Below are 22272 nucleotides of genomic sequence, written 5' to 3' on the forward strand. Positions count from 1 at the left end.
TAAATCAGGGGTAGGGAACTCCAGTCCTCGAGAGCCTGTATTCCAGTCGGGTTTTCAGGATTTCCCCAATGAATATGCATTGAAAGCAGTGCATGCAAATAGATCTCATGCAGATTCATTGGGGAAATCCTGAAAACCTGACTGGAATACGGCTCTCGAGGACCGGAGTTCCCTACCCCTGCCCTAAATGAAATCCCTCACCCTGGATGAAAGTTGACAAAAATAAAGAATTAAAATAAATAACTGGAATGTAATTATTAAACCTAATTTTCATAATAAATCATTGATAACCAAACTTCGTATTTTTGGTGAAAGATTCTGAATATAAGGATCCCAAACCTCCATAAAAAGATGAGTTTTTTTTAGGCGAACCTCGAACCTCCCAACTCTCAAATAAAAATAAGCGATGTAATTGATTCCTCCAATGCCAAAAACTTGGAGATTCTTTCTGCAACCCAAATTGCATAATACATTTATGCCCAATCGTACAGGCTTTCTGAAATAAAAGACAACTAAAATGACTTATCTTAACAATAGCCCAGGTTGGTAGTTTCCCCTCTACGTTTGGAAGGCCAAAGGAACACCAGGTTTAAAAAAAAAAAAAAAAACATGGTAAAAAACATTACACTGATTAAACCAAATGATTTTATTATACATTAGTTTTCAGAACCATGCAGGCCCTTTCCAATTTATTAATGATATGTGCAATACCAAATCCATTTATTTATTCTTTGCAAAACACCATAATAAGCTTAGCCTCCTGTTGACCTTGTAGCATTGTCAGTTCATTATTTGTCATTACTGTAAAACAATGTAAAATAAAAAGCTGACATGTGTTTTACAAAGAAAACAAGGTTATAAACTACAAGAGACATTTTTCTTAATAAGACAGATCGGAACTGGGTCATGGGAGGAAGGGGGGGGGAGCTTCCTCCCGGCACCAAGGAGATAATACACCTGATGGAATAGCTTTTTCCAAGGATGCCAACATATGTCAAAATATTGTTGAATGCCTCCTTAGGAGGTGTTTAATTTTAGATGCATTGTATATTGATGAAGTTTTAAGGATGATTAACGTTTAGCACTTGAGACTTAAGCGGAGAGAAGGTCGTCCCAAGGTCATTAAGCTGTTTTGTTGCACAGGAAGAATTCTGATTGTGTGATTAATAACTCAGACAGCAGCTCTGGGGAAAAAAAATAGCCCTGGGCCATGTGTAATAAGTTGACATCTTTGGACGTCTTGAAAAGGAAGGTTTCTTTCGGAGCGTACACTGAATATATTTTATTTTCCTCCGTCGTAGACTGTAGATTTTGCTTCTCTTTCAATGGACATGGTTTCTTTGGAACTCCATGTTTGAAATCAGTTCTATAATGGTGCGCCTGTAGAGATGCTTCTTCTATTGCTTATCATTTCCATAGTGCTACGAGATGGACGCAGCGCCGTACACTAAAAACCATATGAGACAGTCCCTGCTCAACAGACCTAAAGATTGGATTCTCAAAACGTACCGGGTCTTTAACGACGGTCGCTAAACTGGCTCCAGCCGATTTGGCATGGCAGTATTTTACCGCCAGAATATGAGAACCGTGGTCTCTGCCGAGCTTTCTAGTGGCCTCCGCCTCTGCCGTGCAAATGTATTTCAACGAGGTCATTGATGTTAAAATGGTAGTAAAATGGACTCATTAATATTTAAACGAGCACTCCGGGCGATTCTCTATCATCACCGGGCAATTCACCGAGCGCTGCACCGGCTTTTGATAACCATAAATTACCGGCTAGTCCGGGGGTGCCGGTACTGTGGAGAGTGCATCTCAGGCATGTGTTTCTGGCTGTGGCTCATGCAAAAATGTTTAAAAATAGACCCGTCACATAAATTATAGTAATGTAATAGTTTTTTTGGGGAAAAAAATCTCAAAAGCACGCGTCTCGGTGTAAAATTCAAAATCCCGGAGTGGATTTGGGCTGGATTCAGTACAGATTTTGTGCATGGTTTGACTTAGGCATCAGTAAGTGCACTCATTTAGGCTACGAAAATCCTGTCCTAAATGGTAGGGTACCGAAGGATTCAATGCCTAGCACTGCTGGACATGATTTTATAAATGGCGCCTAGTAGATGATTGACAATTACACTTAACACAGGGATCTCAAAGTCCCTCCTTGATGGCCGCAATCCAGTCGGGTTTTCTGGATTTCCCCAATGAATATGCATTGAAAGCAATGCATGCATATAAATCTCATGCATAGTCATTGGGGAAATCCTGAAAACCCGACTGGATTCCAGCCCTCAAGGACTGGAGTTGCCCACCGCTGGGCTAGATGGACCATTGGCCTGACCCAGTATGCAGGAATCACAAAGTCCCTCCTTGAGGGCCGCAATCCAGTTGGGTTTTCTGGATTTTCTCAATGAATATGCATGAGATCTATTTGCATGCACTGCTTTCAATGCATATTCATTGGGGAAATCCTGAAAACCTGACTGGATTCCAGCCCTCAAGGACTGGAGTTGCCCACCGCTGGGCTAGATGGACCATTGGCCTGACCAAGTATGGCAGGGGTCTTCAAAGTCCCTCCTTGAGGGCCACAATCCAGTCGGGTTTTCAGGATTTCCCCAATGAATATGCATTGAAAGCAGTGCATGCACCTAGATCTCATGTATATTCATTGGGGAAATCCTGAAAACCCGACTGGATTGCGGCCCTCAAGGAGGGAATTTGAGACCCCTGAGGCACCTAGGAATCAGGTGCCATTTTTAGAATCAGGGCTAAAATGTATGTATTTTGGACTAAATTCAGTAAACGACACCCAAATGTGGGCACTTAAAAAAAAAATCCATGTGGCACTCCATAGGGCTGAAATTCGTGCCCAACTCTGGGTGTGTGGATTTACACCAGCTGAAACGTAATGTAAATCCTGGTGCACAAGTTAGGCGTGGATCCCCCGAATTCTCGAATGATGCACGCATGTTTAGCGAATGCTCCTGACACAGTCATGCCTCTCTCGCGGCCACGCCCCTGTTTCAGTTGCACGCATGGATCTTTATAGAATAGTCCTTCACAAGATGTCCATAAAAATCATAATTGGAGCCAATTAACTGCAACAATTGTTTGTCAGCACGCAATTATTGCTAATTAATGACTCGTTACTCAGCTTAGATGTGGGCGCAACTTGGGCATGCACCCAAATTTGGCCATGTAATTTTGGGCACCATATACAGAATCTGGGGATTAGAGCCTACGTTACAGAATCACCCCCCCCCCACGTTTGGGTATAAACATGAATGCCACAGCCAATGTTTAAAAGAAATACTGACTGCAGAGTTTAACTATTGATCATATAATTTATATTCTACACTTTACAATTTAAAAACAAGGCAGATTACAAAGCAAATTATACTTAACAAATGTACAGTGTAAATAGTAAGTCAAACCCTTTAATTAAAATAGACTCCCAAGTAGTCCAAACACCATCCGAATTATTCCAGCAGAGCACGGGCTCGGTCTTGGGACCGACCCTATTCAACATCTTTATAAGAGACTTGGCAGAAGGGCTTTGAGGTAAAATAGCATTATTCGCCGATGACGCCAAACGAAGTAATGTAGTGGGCAAATGCACAACGGACGAAGATTCAATGCCCGACAACATGATGCACGACCTACTCCTACTGGAGCGCTGGTCTAGGACCTGGCAACTTAGCTTCAATGCCAAAAAATGCAAAGTCATGCACCTAGGCAACCATAATCCATACAAGACTTATACCCTTAATGGTGAGATCCTAACAAGAACGGTAGCAGAACGGGACTTGGGGGTGATCGTTAGTGAGGACATGAAGGCTGCCAGTCAGGTAGAGGAGGCCTCATCCAAGGCAAGACAGATCCTAGGTTGCATACGCAGGGGTTTCGTCAGCCGTAAGCCGGAAGTCATTATGCCATTGTGTAGATCCATGGTGAGGCCCCACCTGGAATACTGTGTGCAATTCTGGAGGCCACATTATCGCAAAGATGTGCTGAGATTGGAGTCGGTTCAGAGAATGGCCACCCGGATGGTCTCGGGACTCAAAGATCTCCCGTACGAAGAACGGTTAGACAAACTGCAGCTATACTCGCTCGAGGAGCGCAGAGAGAGGGGGGACATGATCGAGACGTTCAAGTATCTCACGGGCCGCATCGAAGCGGAAGAAGATATCTTCTTTTTCAAGGGACCCACGGCAACAAGAGGGCATCCGTGGAAAATCAGAGGCGGGAAACTATGAGGTGACACCAGGAAATTCTTTTTCACTGAAAGGGTGGTTGATCGTTGGAATAGTCTTCCACTGCAGGTGATTGAGGCCAGCAGCGTGCCTGATTTTAAGGCCAAATGGGATCGACACGTGGGTTCTATTCGCTAAGCAAAAGTAGGGGAGGGTCATTAGGGTGGGCAGACTAGATGAGCCGTGGCCCTTATCTGCCGTCTATTTCTATGTTTCTAATTCCTTCCAGTTTGGATTGGGGGGGGGGATTTCTTTCCAGGTTTTAAAGAGACCCACAGAAAAGGAGAGGGGATAAATTTTTCAGGTTTCTCCACGGATGCGATCTTTCGTTTTATGTAGAATCTGTGCCAGGCTGATATTCCTCATCCCCTCCCCCCGCCCCATTTTCCAAATTTTCAGTAGGCCAGTTCTTTTCATAGCCCTTGCTGTGATGTGATATGATGCTTACAATCCACCAACTCCAATAGTGGGTCAACCATAAAAATGATTCTCATTGAAAATGGCAAATATGGCTACTGAAAACGGAAAGAAAAGATAAATACCGTACGTGGATTCGGCCCTCAAATCAATCGGACCAGAATTGAACTGTTTGACAACGAAAAGCTAATTGCAAAGAATATTTATGTCTAGCAGCCGAAAATGATGTAAAGCGATCGAGAATACCATGACCTGCACTTTCCAGATAGGAAAATAAACATTTCATCATTTAATTATCCAGTAACCTTGAAGTGCAAGAATATAGTTTTCAGTGTTCAATGTCTTTTTTCCTCTCAGTTACCGGTCTGGATAGATAATTCCCCAGACCTGCATTTCAAGACTTGCTTTATTATCAGTGAGCTGGAGAGAAATCTATAAAAATCATACTAGGAAGGCAATCAATTTGTTCTGTTTTTAAACAACCCTAAAATATTGCGTGGTCAAAATGTCACTTTTAATTTCACCTTCTCTCCTTAGCAGATTATAGCGCTGCTCCTTCAAGCTCAGAAATCTTGTAGAATAGCTGTGAATAATTCATGCCTGCTGTGTGTTTCGATTTAAGTTTCGGCCCTCAGAAATTGAGGAGCCGGAAATTTATTTTTATGTGTGTTTGCCTGATACGCTGCTTGTTATTCTGATTGCATTTCTCGACTGTTGCTCGTCACAGGCTGCTGGTTATGTGATACAAAATAATGGTGGATGCCATATTCTATGAAAAAAGTGCCCAATCCTTGAACTATGGAAGCAAGGGACCCAGGTCCATATTAGAGAGTTGCGCGGGAACAGAAATCCCGTCCGTCCCCACAAGTATCCCACCTGTTCTCGCCCGTCCCCGCTGGAACTGCCTCCATCCCCGCCCGACCCCACAAGGAATCTTCTCTGTCCCCGCTCGTCCCCCCATAAAAGTTATCTGTCCCAATAAAAAGCAGCAATTACTTCTGACAGTTTTGGTTTTTTTTTTAAAGTTTTAGTTTATTTAAACCAACAATAAAATACAATATAAAGAAATAACAGTGAACAGTAATAAGAGATGCATACATCAATAGACATTAGGTCATGTGACTGTAGGGTGAACCATTTCTTGTTAAGTATAACAATTTTTATTGAAAACAATCAAATAATCAGTACAATAGGATAATACAAAAATACATTCAATACAATAAGAATCACAATAATATTTCATACAAATTTAAATCATTCTTTCAAATTTAATTTCCATATGAATTAATTCAATCTTATCTACATCCCCCTTAATTCCATCCCCTACCCACTATCTTCCCCTAAATCAGGGGGAGGGAACTCCAGTCCTCGAGAGCCGTATTCCAGTCGGGTTTTCAGGATTTCCCCAACTGACATCGGATTTATTGCTTGCTAACGGTTGTAATACTTGGCCCGTTTTTGTGCAGATCTTAAATCATGCTGCGGATATCCGCGGTTGCTTAGTTTGTCACAAAAATGTCTGATGTCAGAGAAAGGGCGGGACCGCCGGAAGAAAAAGCAGCACAGCAGGGCTCAGAGAAGGGGCAGGACCGCCGGCAGAGGAAACAGCTGGGCTCGCTGGCATCCGGAAACAAGGTAGACAGCTTCTCCATGGGGGGGGGAGGCTGTGGGGGTGCGAGCGGTTCTTCGGGTGGGGGTGCGAGCGGTCCTTCGGGGTGGGAGTGCGAGCGCTCCTTCGGGGTGGGGGTGCGAGCGGTCCTTCAGGGTGGGGGTGCGGGTGCGTGCGAGCGGTCCTTCGGGGTGGGGGTGTGAGCGGTCCTGCGGGGGGGGGTGAATCGGACGTCGGGGGGGGGAGCATCAGGCTTTCAGGGTAGAGACAGGACTTCAAGGAGGAAAGGAGAGTCGGGGTGGGCGAAAACAGAGTCAAGGTCTCCAGAGGAGAGTCGGGGCGGGCGAAAGGAGAGTCGGGCAGCATGCGCGGTATACGGGTGTGCGCGGTATATAAAAGTTTATGTACATAAATATGTGTTTTTTGCGCGCTATACCCGTGTGCGCGTTTTACATGAGTGCGCGTTATCTATGTGAAAATATGGTAATCATATCCTAACTTGGACATCTCAGGGGTGACCTTTACATTCAACATAAAGTAGGTCTTCAGCTTTAATCTAGGCACTGTTTCTTCTGCTTTGCTCCTAATATTTTAGGCATGTGTAATCATTAGTTCAAATTCAGTTCATTAGCACACGTTAAAAAAAAAGAACCGTAACGCATGCAAAATTGATTATCCTGCATTAACTTAGGAATTAATGTGCATCAAGTCAATTTGCATGTGTTAAAATAAATTTTCCCATACTTCCAAATTAAATTTATTGTTTGATGTAAATTGATAATTTTGAATAAAACAATAAAATAAAATAAATGTTATTAGAACAAATCGAGGACATGAACTGATAAAAGTTCCTGGCATTTACAAAATTGCACATCTGATATGTGCATACATTTGTCTGCCCAGCTTTCTGTATTAATAACTTTACTTTGACTAAGCAGTGGCTGTTCTGGAGGCAGATTTGGGGAGGGGTCTGCATTACACGCACATACATGAAGACTGCATGCACCTTTTTCAGAGCAGCAGTAAACGCATGCATTATACATTTCTAAGGGTATCGTAACTAAACCGTGCAGGACTTTGGCATGCCGACAATCCTGCGGTGACATTTGCAAGCAGGACAAATCTGCGCCGCTGTTTCTGCCGTTCCCATTAGCACTCTGAGTGTTCACATTGCCTTGGGAGGGTATGGGGGGGGGAGACCCACTACACTGAAAACTGCCAAAGAGCGAAAATGGGAAGGAGAGCGTTAACAGGAATGGCAGAAGCGGCAGTAGGCATTTGTCCTGCCTGCAAATCTAACCGCGGGATTGTTGGCGCGCCAAAGCCCTGCACGCTTTTGACGGGTCACAATTTGGGTACCGTAACTAAAGGGACCATTTGTAAGCTATTGAAGCTGGTTCCATTAACCTAATGTATTTTTGAACTTTTCACCTAAAATTACCCCCTAATGATACAGTAAGTTGTCTGATCATTTGCTGAAATCCCCAATCTCCCACGGTGGGAGCTTGGCATATTTTAATATATTTCTCAATCTTGTTAACTTTTTTCTTTCACAGAGAACAGCTTTGCATTTCTGGCACATTGATTTTGTTGCTTCTTATTTTTCCAGCCTAAAAGTTGAAACTGAAGATAGATTTGCCCCACTGGAGGGCAGAGCCGAAGGTCTTCCGACGGCTTCAACGCATTAACTCCCTTCTCATGGTGTCAGCTAACACTCAATGAGTTTAGGAGCTGATGCTATTTCAGATTTAATTACTGCTCTGTATGCAGATTAATCAACATTTATGCTAATCACTACATCCTGATTAGACCCTGTCAACTAATCATGGATAATGTCGTTTGTATGAAATGTAGATTCAGCTAGTAGGGTCAAGTGTTCCCTTAGCCCATAATGTAACTCACTATGGATAGTGTAACTAGAAACTTAACTAGAAAAAGAGCTGTTTGACCCAGGACCAGACCTATTTGGCCCAGTGACTAGATCTAGAGGCCTAGGTCACTTCCAGTTAGTGGCATTGTAAAGGGGGAGCAGGTGGGCGGTCCGCCCCAGGTGTGGTCTTGGCAGGGGTGTCGAACCCATCCTCCTCCCTCTCCCCCCGCGCTCCTTCCCGACCCCCTCCGCCACGCGCATGTGCCCCTTCCTATCCCTCGTCCCTCTTTAATTTTCCCCTGTGTGAGCAGCATTACAAACTTGCTGCCTGCATCAGTGTCGCCTCTCTGTGATGTTACTTCCGGGCCCCGCGCCTAGGAAGTGGCATCAGAGGGATAGCAGATGCAACGTGGGCCGCAAGTCCTTGGTGTTGCTCCTAGAGAGTTGCACGGGGACAGAAATCCCACCCATCCCCGCCCGTCCCCGCCAGGATCCTCTCCGTCCCCACCCATCCCCGCAAGGAATTACTTCCATCCCCGCCCGTCCCCATAAAAAGCAGCAATTACTTCTGACATGATCATCAATTCCACAGTTTCTTTTGTGTTTGCGCTGCTGTTATCCTTGTGAAATCTCTTTGGTGGAACCCTTTTTTTGTTTTCTGTTCAGGTAATTAACTTATAAATCCCCTCTTTTACTAAGGCTGACATGTCCATTATATTATATGGACGATCCCTGCTTCCAAAGCCTTCCATCCCCGTGGGAGTCCCGTTGGCTAGAGGGGGTTCCCCATGGGCCAAAGGGGGGTCCCCGTGGGAGTCCCGTGGGTTAGGGGGGATTCCCGCGATCCCCGCTCCCATGCAGATCTCTAGTTGTTCCCGCCTGGAAAATTAAAAAGGTACGGGGGAAGGGGCGCACGTGCGGCGGGGGGGAGGTTGGAAAGGAGCAGGGGGGGCAGATAAGAGAGCGGGGGAGGGGTGCCGCCACTCACCCTCATTACGCCACTGCTTCCAGCACAAGACCCATAACCATAACAATTAACAAGTGCCATGTGACATGTGAAAGCAAAATAAGGCACCTAGAGAAGATTCGGACACTACTGGAATATAGGTATATGCATGAGAAAAGTTTTCATTTTGGTTCATCTTTGGCTCAGTCGCCTGTTTTGTTTCATTTTGGCTGATGAATCATTTGTCATCTTCATTTCATCCGCTTCCTTCAAAAACAATGGCATTTTCCATCCACTTTCAATGAAACTTGCTTGAAACTTACTGGGGACATCTATAACACTGGCAATAGCACATAAGCCGTCAAGAGTGCCACAAAGGCTCGGTCACAAAGAGTAGAATGAAGACCCCAGAGTACTTGAAAATGGACAAAGCTGCACCAGAATTGGCAAGGACTTGATAGTTGGAGAGGGGTAAAATGGCACCAACATTAGAGGGAAGAGTTCAAGCCATTGGGGGAGGGGTAAAGAGGCAACAACAATGGCCACTGACCCCAAGGCAGCTGGGGTGAGTTAAAGCAGCATTAACATTAAAGGGCAAAGTGTAAAGGATCATGAACTTGATATTGCATTGAAATTTTTACTTATAATCAGCCTTTATCTGGTTCCTGCAGTGTCAGACTGTGGAGCCATCTTTTGGCTAAATTAATGTTTTAACCTGGCTGGTTTGATTAGCCCCTGAGGCAACCCTTGTGTGGGCGAAACATGGCCTGTGTCTAGTATCTGTTTGTGCATTGTGGCTCCAATGGCTGATCTGCTGTTTAGACCACCATTTTGGATTTTGCAGACCACCTGCTCTGTTGTTTCTTAGTAGGGAATGACATGGGGACAAATTTGTCCCTATCCCCTCAGGAACTCAAAATCCCCGCCCAGTCCCCATGAGTTATGTCACTATCCCTTTCCTGTAAGCTCTGCCTTAACCGCAAAAACATTGAACACTTATGATTTTGAAGTGTTTGAGGTTTGTGCAGATGAGGTCAGAGCTTAGACATTGATGGAATGAGGCATTATGACATCACAATCTGAGCTCTAGAATGTTGCTACTTAGGATTTTAAAGTGTTTGAGGCTTGTGCAGATGAGGACGGAGCTTAGACATTGGTGGAATGAGGCATTATGACATCACAATCTGAGCTCTAGAACAGTGTTTTTCAACCTTTTTACACCTATAAAATAATTATTCTGTGGACCGGCATCGGTCCATGGACCTGCGGTTGAAGAACACTGGGCTAAGTCGTGGGCCGGACCCCACCCATCTCTACCCAATCTCCACCCCAGACCCCGCCCCCATAATAGTACTAATTGCACCTTGCACGTCCCGTGCCTCATCTGGAAACCTTCCCTCTGACGTTGCAACGTCAGAGAGAAGGCTTCCGGTTCAGGCGCAGGATGCCTGTAGGAGCCACTATCCGTGGCTTTGTGCACTGAATCAGTTAGGAAGAGGGAGCTGACTCGAAGATAACGCCGCATCGATTGCACCATGGACCGGCGGTTGAAGAACACTGTTTTGGGCCTGATGCACATGCTGGCCCTGTGGACCGGCAGGAAATTTCTGTGGACCGGCACTGGTCCATGGACTGGTGGTTGAAGAACACTGCTGTAGAATGTTGCAACTTATGATTTTAAACTGTTTGAGGTTTGTGCAGATGAGGACAGAGCTTGCAGGAATGGGGCAGGGACAGGAAAAGAACCCGCGGGGATGGGATAGGAAAATGAGTTCCCGCAGAGACGGGGAAAAATTTGTCCCCGTGTCATTCTCTATTTCTTAGGACCCTTTAATCCACCTTTCTGTGGTACAACCAAAGCAGTTTACATATTTTATACAGGTAATTTCTCTAAAAGGTTGTAAAACATATGAAGAGAGTCCATGCAGCACCTAAATCAGCTGGACCGCCATGCAAAGAAAAATAAATAAATAAATAAAAACCAGAAGAGCGCCACCAAAGCACCAAGATCAGCTACAGTGTTTCTCAACTCAATCCTGGAGTATCTCATTGCCAGTCAGGTTTTAGGATATCCACAATGAATTTTGCATGAAAGAAATGTGCATATAATGGAGGCAGTGTATGCAAATCAAGTTTATGCATATTCATTGTGGATATCCTGAAAACCTGACTGGCAAGGGGGGTACTCCAGGACCGAGTTGAAAAAAACTGAGCTAGAAGACTCCAAAGTACCCAAAAAGTCAACATAGCAGCAAGACAGGCTGGAAGGTCCTCAATCATATACTAAGCATAGCACCAAAATGCGCTAAAAGGCCCTAATACTCCCACAGAGGATCAACACGTTTAAATAGGCTGGAATGCCCTAAAATACCAGACGAGAGTCAACTCAGGGTCAGTGTCAGCTGGAAGGCTCTAAAACAGGGGTGTCAAAGCCCCTCCTTGAGGGCCGCAATCTAGTCGGGTTTTCAGGATTTCCCCAATGAATATTCATGAGATCTATTTGCATACAATGAAAGCAGTGCATGCAAATAGATCTCATGCATATTCATTGGGGAAATCCTGAAACCTCGACTGGATTGCGGCCCTCGAAGAGGGACTTTGACACCCCTGCCATACTGGGTCAGGCCAATGGTCCATCTAGCCCAGGGGTGGGCAACTCCAGTCCTCGAGAGCCAGAATCCAGTCAGGTTTTCAGGATTTCTCCAGTGAATATGCATTGAAAGCAGTGCATGCAAATAGATCTCATGCATATTCATTGGGGAAATCCTGAAACCCCGACTGGATTGCGGCCCTCGAGGAGGGACTTTGACACCCCTGCCATACTGGGTCAGGCCAATGGTCCATCTAGCCCAGGGGTGGGCAACTCCAGTCCTCGAGAGCCAGAATCCAGTCAGGTTTTCAGGATTTCTCCAATGAATATGCATTGAAAGCAGTGCATGCAAATAGATCTCATGCATATTCATTGGGGAAATCCTGAAACCCCGACTGGATTGCGGCCCTCGAGGAGGGACTTTGACATCCCCTGCTCTATAAGCAGGCAGACCACAACCTGGCCTGCCAAGTGCCTTTTCTTGGCCTGTAGAAGCTCAGAAATTGTTGTGGTGAAACACAGATTATTCCGGGGGGGGGGGGGGAGAGAATCTCTCGTCCCCGCTGCAATTCGTCTATCTGGGAGCTTGAGCTGCCTGGCACCGTAGGTTCAGTGTGCATAAGCAGCATAGGGCAGAGCACGGACATGACTCCCACTTAAGAACATAACATAAGAATAGTCTTACCGGGTCAGACCAATAGTCTGTAGGGTTACCAGATACCTGGGAAAACCCAGACATATCCTCTTTTTAGAGGAATGTCCGGGTTCCCGGACGGACTGTGCAAAACCTGGCGGTTTGATCAGGTTTTAGAAAGCCCTGAGCTCTGGCTGTGTCTGGAGAGCCTTCAACACGCATGCACGGATGACGTCACAAGCATCTGTGCATGCTGAAGGCCCTCCAGACGCGGTCTGGAGGTCAGGATAAAAAAAAGAGACGTGCTTATGGGGGATGGAGCTGGAGGTGGAATGGGGCGGAGTTGGTAGTGGGTCACAGACAAATGGACAAAACAGTTTCCCTTAAGTCTTCAATCTCCCTCTTTTTTACTTTTCACATACAGTACTCACCAGATTTCTATTTCATGCCCTTATTATTTATTCAATTTTCTATACTGTTCTCCCAGGGGAGCTCAGAATGGTTACAGAGATTTATTCAGATACTTAAGCATTTTTCCCTGTCTGTCATGGTGGGCTTTCCATCTATCTAATACAGGGGTGTCAAATGTCGGTCCTCGAGGGCCGCAATCCAGTCGGGTTTTCAGGATTTCCCCAATAAATACACATGATCTCATGCATATTCATTGGGGAAATCCTGAAAACCCGACTGGATTGCGGCCCTCGAGGAGGGAATTTGACACCCCTGATCTGATATACTGTACCTGGGACAGTGGAGGATTAGGTGACTTGTCCAGGGTCACAAAGATCAGTATGGGTTTGAACCCCCAACCTCAGGGTGCTGAGGCTGTAGCTCTAAACCAGGGATGGGCAACCCCGGTCCTCGAGGGCCGGAATCCAGTCGGATTTTCAGGACTTCCCCAATGAATATGCATGCGATCTATTTGCATGCACTGCTTTCAATGCGTATTCATTGGGGAAATCCTGAAAACCCGACTGGATTCCAACCCTCGAGGACCGGAGTTGCCCACCCTTGCTCTAAACACTCGTATCCCTCTTGTTTCCAATATCTGTCTTATCTTCCCCCAGCCTCCTACCCCCGTATCTTTAACACACTTTCTACTCCCTTATTTCCATCCTCACCAGCCCCATCTCTTTCCTTGACACTCTTTACCTTTTCCTACAGAAAGGAGAGCAAGAACCAAATTCTACAAAAAAAAAAAAAAGATATCATTAGAGAACTAGATAAAATCCAGAATGTCCTGGTGATTTAGGATTTCACTGTCTCCAGTGCATTGAGATCCAAAGAACCACCCAAGAACCATTTTCTTTACAAGATATCAAGGAGAGAGATCGAAACAACATTTTGAATTGTGCCCCGGCTAATAGAAAATCAATCCATGGAGGCCTAATTTTGTCTGTCAACCTGTGAAAGACCTGAGCATTCCAGATGAGATAAATCAGAGCTCTTTCTCTTAATCTAAAGAGAAGTGACCTTCTACTAGACTCTCTTAGAAGCTCACGTCGATGTTAGGACTTCTCTGTCATTCAGTAGGAAATTACTCTGGTGTTTTTCATTAGTCTTGTCAGGAACTAGATGGCCCAACTAAATATTTGTCTTCGAGTTCCTTTTTCATTTCTGTTTTTTTTCACTGATTCACTTAAACAAATGGTACAGGGTTATAATCTATTTATCAAAATGTGATTAATTCTTTGTCTAAGTAATGAGCTTCACGAATTAGCATGCCATTGCTACCAGAGGTTTGAAAATATATAGCTGAATGCTGGAAGGGCAGGCGTTCAATTATTTAGTCCGATGTAGAAAATATTGATCGCTGTAGAACAGTCAGGCCATGTATGTGGAAAATTCATCCCAGGAACTGAGAAAAATGTATCTCCCTGCTCAAAAAAAAATCAAGTAGATTTAAATTAAGGTTTTTGCCTTTCATTAAATGTAAGCAACATGTTTCATCCATTTGTTTTCACTCCATTTATCTTCAAAGGATAATGAGATACTGCATCACTGTGTGCTACCCGAAGCTCTGTAATGAGACAGAAAGCAAAAGAAATTCCCTCACCCTTCTTCTTTCCCCCCTCCCCCAACCATGCACCTTCAAAAAGATATAAAAAGGATGGAGTCGGTCTAGAGGAAAGCTACTAAAATGATATGTGGTCTTCATCATAAGGCTTATGGGGGGGACAGACTTAAAGATCACAGTCTGTATACTTTGGAGGAAAAGCGGGAGAGGGGACATACGATAGAGACGTTTAAATACCTACGTAATGTAAATGTGCATGAGTCGGGTCTCTTTCGTTTGAAAGGAAACTCTGCAATGAGAGGGCATAGGATGAAGTTAAGAGGTGAGAGGCTCCGGAGTAATCTAAGGAAATACTTTTTTACAGAAAGGGTGGTAGATGCGTGGAACAGTCTCCCGGAAGAGGTGGTGGAAACAGAGACTGTGTCTGAATTCAAGAGGGCCTGGAATAGGCATGTGAGAGAAAGAGATTATGGTTACTGCGGATGGGCAGCTCTATGACCTCACAATGCCTATAGGAAGAGGAGATGCAAATGTTAAGAGCCTTAGCCAATAGGGAGAGGAGGAGACAGTGGATGCTGTGGATGGGCCATTTGGCCTTTATCTGCCATCATGTTTCTATAGCCATAAAGTTCTATGACCTCACAATGCAGGTGTAAAGAGCCTTAGCCAATAGGAAGAGGAGATGCAAATGTTAAGAGCCTTAGCCAATAGGAAGAGGAGAGATAGTGGATGCTCTGGATGAGCTATTTGGCCTTTATCTGCCATCATGTTTCTATAACCATAAAGTTCTATGACCTCACAATGCAGGTGTAAAGAGCCTTAGCCAATAGGAAGAGGAGATGCAAATGTTAAGAGCCTTAGCCAATAGGGAGAGGAGGAGATAGTGGATGCTATGGATGGCCCATTGGGCCTTTATCTGCCGTCATGTTTCTATATTAATCTGGTTAGAAGTAACAAAGAATCACTACCATTTGCAGCTGAACAGAATAGATTTTTGGAATATCCTGAAATTTAAGCTAGGCTTAAGGACTAAGGTTGCATATATACCACTGCTGTTGCCTCTGAACATATAGTTAAGACTTTCTGAAGTAACCAACCTCACAATACATTTCTTTGCATACCCCCAAGAGCTTGATGTTCTCGCCCTGTTGTTGTCATCAAGACCTAATAGAATCAATCACTAAAACTGTCGCAAACGGCTGCAGCAATTTGGCCCAGCAAGGAACTTCCTCAATATATTTTAGAATCTCTGTATAAGAGGAAAATTCATGGAGAAATCCAGCATATAATGAACATATTTATTTGTAGCTCTTAGGCATATCAGAAGAGACAATAGTTTCATAACAATTAGGATCGTACAGACAGACACCATTACTCACATTCCTGAACAAAAAAAATTGCCTTGCTAACTATTGAAATTAAAATGTATTGTATTCTGAGGGAACTTGCTTGTACAATTGATAAAAGATACATTATTAAGTTGAACTTGTAGGTAGGTTATCTTTATGAAACTAGACCTAGATCAATAAATCTGTTGGAAGACACCGTAGTTCAGCATTATTCACCTCATAGGTCACAGACGACTCTTTCATAGATCTTTCCTGTAAAGAATTTTCCAAACTGTGCAGAACTGAACTGAGCAGAACATGTTAACCCTAAAACTAAGGAAACTATGAAGGTAGCTCTTCGCGTCTCAGCTTGTCTTTAGATTTACTCTTGAAAAACGCAAGCTTTCGGAGGTCAAAGAGCTTGCAGAGTATGTGTGACTAAGGACTCTTTTCTCTTTTGTCCGGAGGGTAGTATCTGATTCCGAGCCTCTTTCTCCTGTAGAGTTAAAGGCCTGGAAAAGCTTGCTTGCTTTCAGATCAAGTCTTGAAAGGGTTATGTGAACAATATGACCTAGTGCCAATGAAAGGAACCAGTGGACAATCAGAATCAGAAGTTGCCTATGGTGCTCTTATGAGTGTTTTCATCTGCCGAAAAATCAAGCACAGATCCTACAGCCAAGCTCTCCATATCTTTTATGTGGGGTTTTTTTTTTTAAAGAGATATACAATAAAATCAGAAGAGGTGTTTAGGGGAGGTGTCATTTCATCTATCTTTCATTTCATTGGTCGGTTTTTATTTTTCATTTCATGGCAGGATTTTTGTTTTGTTCTGTCCTGCTTTTTGCATGCACACCACCTTTCCATAAGTCTCATTTCTGTTGCAGGGAGCTGCCGGCTGCAGCAGCGACTCTGAAGTGCATGCAGCCTGAGGTCTCCCTCCATGCTTTCCTTCTGCCGCGGTTCGCCCAGGTGGAAAAAAAGGAAGCTGCATCATTAGGGGTGGACCGCGGCAGAAGGAAAGCACTGAGGGAGGTCACAGGCTGTGCTTGAGAGTCGCGGCTGCAGCCGGCAGTTCCCTGCAACAAAAGTGGATGGGAACGAACGTGAAGGCGACATCCGACCGGCGCAGTTAGAAGGGGAGGACATGCCAGCCAATGAGGGGGCCCCCCAGAGCCTTGGGACCCAGGGCTGCTGCCCTGTTTGCTCCCTCCCCCCCTTATGCCGGCCCTGCATGCTTGCCACCACAGTTCCTTTTAACCTCTATGAGCAATACTATTTATTGGTTTAAGTAATTTCTTACATACAGTGCACGCTGGTTAAGTACAAGACCTCAGGACTGAAGTTTAATTTGCACATAACCAATAAGACCTTGTCTGAACTGTCTCAGTTACCGCACATGTCGCTTCTTACACAGCCAGGGTAGTGCCATCTAGGTATTAGCACCTGGATTTTATATATTGCAACTAGATTTACGCGCACAAATCTGTGCACATTGCTAATTTGGGTGACGGGACTAAATCGCGCGAGACAACGGCGCGCAGACAACTGAGCGCAAGGTTGACGACGTGCCGAAGAAAAGCACTATTTTAAAGGGCTCCAACGGGGGTGTGTGGGGGGGAACCCCCCCACTTTACTTAACAGACATTGTGCTGGCGTTGTGGGGGGTTTGGGGGGTTGTAACCCCCCACATTATACTTAAAACTGAACTTTTTCCCTAAAAAACAGGCAAAAAGTTTGGTTTCAAGTATAATGAGAGGGGTTACAACCCCCCAAACCCCCCACAATGCCAGCACGATGTCTGTTAAGTAAAATAGGGGGGGTTCCCCACCAACACCCCCCGTCGGAACCCTTTAAAATAGTGCTTTTCTTCGGCGCGCTGTCAACCTTGTGCTCAGTTGTCTCGCGCGATTTTGTCTATGAACCCTAATTTGCACGTGCGACTTACCCTACCCCCTCCCTTTTCAAACACCGTGCAAAAGGTTTTTAGCACCGGCCGAGGCGCCAAATGCTCCGCGCTGCTCCCATGGTCCTAGAGTTCCTACGAGCGCTGCAGCAGCGCAAAGCATTCAGTGTGCCGGCCGGCGCTAAAAACCTCTTGTGCAGTTTTAATTAGTTAACAAGCCAATCTGTGCCCATAATTGCCAATTAGCAAGCAATTAGTAACGCTACTTGCCATTAATTAGAATTTACACACACAACTTTCTGTGCGCGGCCCGTAACGTCGTGCACCTAAAGTCTACTGCACAGCTCTCAAAAGGGGGTGTGGCCAGAGCAGGGGCATGGGTGGGGCTTGAACATTCCCAAAAATCGGTACTCGCTACAGCATATTAAAGAAACATTCTTTTTATTATACCATATACTTCGCTGATGCAAATGAATTATAAATGAACTTAGATGCGAGACCAGGGGGATCTTGTAACATGTTTTCAAATAAAGCTAGGAAGTGAAAAATGCTGTCCTGCAATTAAAGCATTATGGCTGCTTCCAAGGAACGGCAAACAAATCCTCCAATCAGCTGCTACCCAACCAAACAACTCATTGAATATAAATTGAAGAGTTTAACATACCTGAGCAGCATGGTTTTTTAATGCGTTACCTTGCAAAATGCTTTCATTTAGTCCTTCAGTGGTTTTACCACCAACTTTGACTTTCTATTCCATTTTTTTTCTACGTTTTAAATTCCTCCTCCACTTGTTTTCCCTGAATTCCATGTGTTTCTTCAGTCTTGTTACACATCTTTGATTACCCAATGTCTACAACGTAGTTTGCTTCCATTATCTTTTAATCAAGTTGTTTGCATATGTGCTTCCTACTATGTTGTCCCAATTTGCTTTGTACTTTCGTAACTTGGCTTTGGTCTCAAAAGTTTGTGTAGAACGGGCTTGTCCAACCTACAGCCCACAGGCCAGAACTTGGCCCGCCAAAGTGCTTTTTCTAGCCGTTCTCTGTAAGCATGAGCAACATACACAGTGCCAGGTTGATTTTGCAGTTTCATGAGACCCACCTGAACTTCCAGCACTGTGTGGCTCAAGCTTGCAGAGAGCCACGTCATGACGGGGAAGCAGGAATCCTGCTGTTTCTTCTGCTGCTGAAGCCAGGTGAGGGAAAAGAAAGAAAGTGAAGTGGGGGGGGGGGGGGGGGAGGTATTACCAGAGCAAAAGAAACATAGAAACATGATGGCAGATAAAAGCCAAATGGCCCATCCAGTCTGCCCATCTGCAGTAACCATTGTCTCTTCCTCTCTCTAAGAGATTCCATGTGCCTGTCCCAAGCTTTCTTGAATTCAGACACTGTCTCTGTCTCCAGCACCTCTTCCTGGAGATTGTTCCATGCATCTACCACCCTTTCTGTAAAAAAAAGTATTTCCTTAGATTACTTCGGAGCCTATCACCTCTTAACTTTACCCTATAGCCTCTCATTCCATAGCTTCCTTTCAAATGAAAAAGACTCGACTCATGTGCATTTATGCCACATAGGTATTTAAATGTCTCTATCATATCTCCCCTCTCCCACCTTTCCTCTAAAGTACAGGACATATTGAGATCTTTAAGTCTGTCCCCATAAGCCTTATGATGAAGACCAGGCACCATTTTAGTAGCCTTCCTCTGGACAGACTCCATCCTTTTTATATCTTTTTGAAGGTCTGGCCTCCAGAATTGTACACAATATTCTAAATGAGGTCTCACCACAGTCTTATACAGGGGCATCAATACCTCCTTTTTCCTACTGGCCATACCTCTTCCTATGCACCCTAGCATCGTTCTAGCTTTCACCATCACTCAGAGAATGGTAGAAAATTGGAAGGCTCTTCTAGAGACTGTTATAGGGGAAAACACCCTCTAGGGATTCAAGACAAAGTTAGACAAGTTCCTGCTGAACCAGAACGTACGCAGGCAAGGCTAGACTCAGGGCATTGGTCTTTGATCTAAGGCCCACCGTGTGAGCGGACTGCTGGGCACGATGGACCACTGGTCTGATCCAGCAGCGGCATTTCTTATGTTCTTTTCAACCTGTTTGGCCACCTTAAGATCATCACATACAATCACAACCAAGTCCCACTCTTCTGTCATGCACTTAAGTTCTTTACCCCCTAAACTGTACTGTTCCCTCAGGTTTTTGCATGACCTTGCATTTCATAGCATTAAATTTTAGGTGCAAAATTTTAAACCATTCTTCAAGCTTCACTAGGTCTTTCTTCATGTTATTCACACCATCCTGGGATGTCTACTCTATTGCAGATTTTGGTATCATCCGCAAAACGGCAAATCTTACCCGACAGCTCTTCAGCAATATTGTTTATAAAAATGTTAAAATAAGAACAGGCCCAAGAACAGAAACTTGAGGCACAGGTAAAGGCAGGGGAGGGGGACAATGCACCGTCGCATTTTGCAACTATTTGATGAAACATTCAACAAAATAGGATGCTAGTGTTTTGGCCCTCTGAAGGTCACAAAATACAACATGTGGTCCACAGCAGAAGAAGGTTGGGCCTGTAGATCATCGACCTTGGATATTCCTTTCTGAGAAGTAGCACAACCTTTTAATAGTATAGCTATCGAGTATCCGGATCCCTAACCAGCCCCCTCCCCTTTTTACAAAACCGCGATAGCATTTTTTTCGCCGGCACGCTGAACGCTATGCTCCCGACGCTCACAGGAACTCTACGAGTGTCGGGAGCAGCGTAGAGCATTCGGCACGCCGGCCTGCGCTAAAAAACGTTATCAGGGTTTTGTAAAAGGGGGGGCGGGGAAGATAAAGACAGGCAAAGTCTATGCCCCCACAAAGCTTCATCATTCTTGAGGAAAGTGTTGGTAGGACGCAGAAGATCTTGGTGTCATTAGTTTGCACACTTTTAGTATTTAAAACATGGTCCACAAACGAACCGCAATTCATAAACAGGATACTTATTCCATACAACTCTTCTCGCTCCCTTCGCTCACCAACCCAAGGTCTTTTGGTAGTCCCTTCTTTGAAAGTGATCGGCACAAGACGACATGATATATTTTCAGCAGTAGCCCCTCAAACCTGGAATTCTCTCCCCCAATATATAAGAGATGAAAAAGGCATTAGCCGTTTTAAAATTAATTTAAAAACCCTCCTGTTTAAAGATGCTTTTACCTCCTGTATGGAATAATCACAGTGCAGCAGTCCTTTATCAAAAACAGAATAATAATAAAAAAAAATAAAAAATTAAAATACCCTTCCTAATGTTTTTCTCCTTTTTTGTCTCCCTTTTCTTAAAATGATTAATATTGTAACCTGATCCCCTCATCCCTTTCCATCCAGTCAAGTCTGTTGGTCTGTAGGTCTAACCCCTTTTTTGATTTGTTATTATTATTATTTTGTATTTTAACGTATGTACAAATTTGGATTTTAATATAATTCGCTTAGTATTTTATGTATAAGCGATTCATCAAATTTCGAATAAACTTGAAACTTGAATCCCTGCATATACTGTAAATTCTACACTTTTCCACTCTTTTCCATATGCATTTTATTTCCATACGGGGTTTTTTTTTTTTTGTTTCCTGAACTCAAGATTTTCTATCTGGTTTGATTTCTGCATTAAAGTTCTCTGTATACTTTGCATTTATCCGATTGCTTTAAGGATTGTAACTGTCAACTAAAATTCCATAAATCCCTTCCTCATTTCCCTAAGTATTGCATCAAAATACCCAGTTTATTTTTTCCTAGTAGCCAAATACAGCTTAGGCAGAAATAATATATATATATTCTAACTCTCCTTGACAGGTCACTGTCTCAAATTGTGGGTTTTTTTTCTCTTTCTCTGTGTCCAAATGTATTGCTTGACATACACACAAATATTAAGAGGCAAATACTTTATGAAACCATTTTTACAGGTCTCGTTTTATCTTCTACCCACTTCCTCTTCTTGTCACTTTCTCTTTGGTCTCTCAAAATTCCCATCTATTCTATCTTCCTTTTAAATACTAAACGGGTAGCTCCTCTTCATATTTTTAAATGCTGGCCATCGCAACTGACCTGTGCTTGAAATTTCAGTGCTCATGCCCATCCGGTGCTGGGAGTTGAGTGGCAGTGCTGGGAGGTGGGTGGCTGATATGCACAGATGGAGAGAGGGACCTTGGGGGGGCGACGACAGTGTATGAGAATCTGAAGGTGATGAAACGACGTGACAAGGCAGTAGCTGTCGCCAAAAAGATACTAGACTGTATAGAGAGAGGCATAGCCAGCAGAAGAAAGGAAGTGTTGATGTCCCTGTACAGGTCGTTGGCGAGGCTACACTTGGCGTTCAGTTTTGGAGGCTGTATCGGGCGAAGGATATAAGACGACTTGAAGTGGTCCAGAAGAAGGGAACTTAAATGATAAGGGGTTTGCACCAAAAGACATAGGAGAAGAGACTGGAAAACCTGAATATGTATACTCTAGACCAGGGGTGTCAAAGTCCCTCCTCGAGGGCCGCAATCCAGATCTCATAGAAACATAGAAGATGACGGCAGAAAAGGGCTACAGCTCATCAAGTCTGCCCACTCTGCTTACCCACCCCCTGTCTATGCCCTAATGACCCAATTTCCTTATCTTGACCCTCATAGGGATCCCACATGGGTATCCCATTTATTCTTAAAGTCTGGCAC

The sequence above is a fragment of the Geotrypetes seraphini genome, chromosome 15 (assembly GCF_902459505.1).
Source record: "Geotrypetes seraphini chromosome 15, aGeoSer1.1, whole genome shotgun sequence".
NCBI classification, from domain to species: domain Eukaryota; kingdom Metazoa; phylum Chordata; class Amphibia; order Gymnophiona; family Dermophiidae; genus Geotrypetes; species Geotrypetes seraphini.